Source organism: Penaeus monodon, chromosome 5 (assembly GCF_015228065.2).
Source record: "Penaeus monodon isolate SGIC_2016 chromosome 5, NSTDA_Pmon_1, whole genome shotgun sequence".
Taxonomy (NCBI): Eukaryota; Metazoa; Arthropoda; class Malacostraca; order Decapoda; family Penaeidae; genus Penaeus; species Penaeus monodon.
In genome coordinates, this window is record NC_051390.1 from 50125227 (window position 1) to 50128772 (window position 3546).

A 3546-nucleotide genomic window follows, 5' to 3' on the forward strand; every position below is an offset into this window, starting at 1 on the left:
CTGTCTGAGAAGCAATGAACCCACACAGGCGAAATGTGGGAAGTGCTACAAGCCAGACTTGTAAATGCCATTGATGAGGCCCGCCTCACTGACCATACCCAAACTCGGCCTGGGTCCCAAAGGGGTCACAAGGACGCCTGGGATTCAATGACCCAGATTAGGGAGGTCAACCACAGGGTAAACATGTGCCGTAAACATTTCCGAAGGCAAAGAACCCGACAACCTAGCCCTCCTAAGGGAGGCTGTGAGGGATGCCAAGGAAACTGCCGCAGAGTTAGGCAGGAAAAGTGGCTGGAATGGTGTGGTCTTTCGATCACCGTACCACCCCCCTCAGAGCTATGGCAACGGGTCAAGCGAGCCACCCGCCGCTCAGCCCCGAGATGCACGCACCATGACCCCCAGGCAGAGGCCAACAAGACTGGCGCAAGAGTTCTCCCGCGAGAACGAGCAGCGACAGTCTGCCCAGCCCAACTGAGGGGAAGACAAGAACGCCTACAACCAGACAGACTTGCTCACATCAGAGAAAAGGGCAGCCGAACCCGATAACTCAGACGTTATCTTTTCTCTGAGGGAACTAAGAGAGCACACAAAGCCAGTTGCAACTCAGCCCCGGGGGATGACGGGATCTCGTACCCCATCATCTCCCACCTGGGACTGGTAGTGAGCTTGCATTCCTGCAAACTCACAACAGGTCCTGGGAAACTTCCACTCTACCCAGAGCTGGAAGAGGGCTACCATAGTTCCCATCCCTAAACCAAAGGAGCCGGGGAAGTACCCCCCATCTCTCTCCTCAGCTGTCTGGCCAAGACTGCCGAGAGGATGGTACTGAACCGGCTCCAGTGGAAAATGGGAGCCCCACACGAACACCTCCACGGGTTCACCAGGGGCATGAGCACAGCGCACAGCATAGCCACGCTCTTGAGCACAATAAACACGGGCGCATCTGTGGCCCGTTATTTCCCTTTACCTGGAGAAGGCTTTCGAATTGGCAAGTCCTCTTGCCATTCAGGAGAGCCGATCCAAAAAGGAATCAGAGGTAAGCTCTTGGCTTGGATAGGTGACTATTTTCGAATAGAACAGCCAGAGTCAAAATTCCAAGGTCACCTATCACAGCACATGCCACTAAAATGGAACGCACAGGGTGGGGTTCTCAGTCCAGCCCTTTTTAACACACTAATGTCCTGTATCCCCAACATAAAACCTCCCAGTGGGGTGCAAGATCATCTCCTATGCAGACGATCTTGCTATCATCTCCACTGGACCACACTGCCTAAACAAAACCCAGCGTTGTCTGGACTTGGTATCCGAGGAGTGTTGTAGGACAGGACTAAAGATCTCTGCAGCCAAAAACCAAGGCCATGGCTTTGAGACAGAGAGTTCAAGGCACAAGTCTGGGAAAAACCAGGGAATGGGCTTGGGGTGGGTTCAGGAATACCTGTACCTTGGGGTAAGGATAGACCGGACCCTCTCCTTCCGCCAGGAGGTCCAGTACCTGCTTGACCGAACAAAGGCAAGACTGTCTGTCATGAGAGCAATGAGTGGAAAAACGCAAAGGGGCCAGACACAGAGTTTCTAAGATCATTCTACGTACATGCTGTCAGGCCCATTGTAGACTATGCCTCCCTTTGCTCTGATTGGCATCAAGAGAAAATAAAAAAAGACCGATTGGAGACAGTCCAAAACGAAGGCCGCCAGGGTCATTCTGGGTGCCCCAAGGTGGGCGAAGGTCCTCAATCTCCTAGTGGAGACAAACCTTCTCCCCTTGGCCTCACGAATTGATCTAACGGCAGCACAATTCTTATCAAAAAGGGCATCCAGGCTCCCAGGAACACAAGCCTAAGACACAAAATAGTCAGACGCCTAGAACAAGATAACGAGCTGTTTGCAAACAATCCTGGCTGTCTCACACACCAGGGGGTTAATACGGCCATCAGCTCAAAGAAAACCCCTACTGGCCAAGGGGATGGACTCCCCACACCCTGACTTTGTCGAAGCTCCGCCGTGGGCACAAAACCCGATAGAGTTCTCGGTCATGAACTGGCAAGCAAAAAGAATGAATATTGTACGCTAGCCTAAAGGCAGAAACCCAGAGGTCATTGCAACCATCACCCCTCCGGGGAGCCGAACATATTACACAGACGGATCGGTCGATCCCTTGACCCACACTGCAGGCGCCGGCTTTGCAGCAAGGGATGCCACAATATCCATGAGGGTAACAGACAACGCCTCCTCGCTACAGGCAGAGGGGAGTTGCTATCAGGGAGCACTGAGACACGCGTCCAGGAGAAAAAAGGGCACGTGGTCCCTACACACAGACTCCAAAGGAGCCGTCGACTGTCTTCAGCAGCGCTCACCCACTGACAACATCTACCTCCTGACAACCATCGGCACTATAACACAAAGGATGCTTGCTCAGGGTTTGAAGAATTATCATAAACTGGGTTCCCAGCCATATAGGGATCAGAGGCAATGAGCTTGCTGACAGATTAGCCGAAATCGGCCGGGGTATGCCCCCAAATCCCATGATAATACAAACAGAGCCGAAGTTTACTTAGGAGGAAGTGTACGGTGGCGGCCAACTCCTTCCTCCTGCAGCTTCACAGAGAGGAAACGAGACATTCCCCTCGGCCAGCTGGTACTCAGATGCCACAGGCTATGAACCACTGGCACTCTCTGAAATAAACAACAGAGGTACCGAAGTCATTCTGCACAGAATGCGCCTAGGTTACCACTGTGCATGGCAGATCATACAAACCATAGAACGTGAAGAAGAGGTGTTGCATGCATTGCGGCGAGCCGAACGGGCCCCACTGATACACTACTTGGAGAATGCGTGCACACGCAATTCCTAAGACAAACCCCACAGAACACAGCGTCGTGCTGGGGAAAGAGATTATGCGAGATGCCTACACCACGGCTACAGGAGCGCCTGCTGGCAATCCCCCGCCACGGTAAGCACCCAAATGTCAGACCAACAAAAGAGACAGCCATAAAAAGCTGACACAGGCCGGGCCATAAGTGAAAGGCCCGGGCGAAGCCAGAACTTCGCAAATCTCAAGCAAGCAAGCAAGGGGAGCTTCAGCGAGCCGAACGCCACACTGATACACTACTTGGAGAATTGCGTGCACACGCAATTCCTAAGACAAACCCCACAGAACACAGCCGTCGTGCTGGTAAAGAGATTATGCGAGATGCTTACACCACGGCTACAGGAGCGCCTGCTGGCAATCCCACCGCCACGGTAAGCACCGAGTGTCAAACCAACAAATGAGACAGCCATAAAAAGCTGACACAGGCCGGGCCATAAGTGAAAGGCCCGGGCGAAGCCAGAACTTCGCAAATCTCAAGCAAGCAAGCCAAAAAAGATCGCATAAAAACTCGGTAATCAGTATGCATGTTTGGCTAAGAGAAGGTAAGCCTAGTGAGTACACAGATTTCTCTGAGTCCGCTGTAGGGCGTACTCATAAACCCAAAAAAGATCTTCAAAACCGGCCATGGTCGGTTCCGCCGAGCATATGTTTTATCCAGATAGAAGATTTGCGGGCC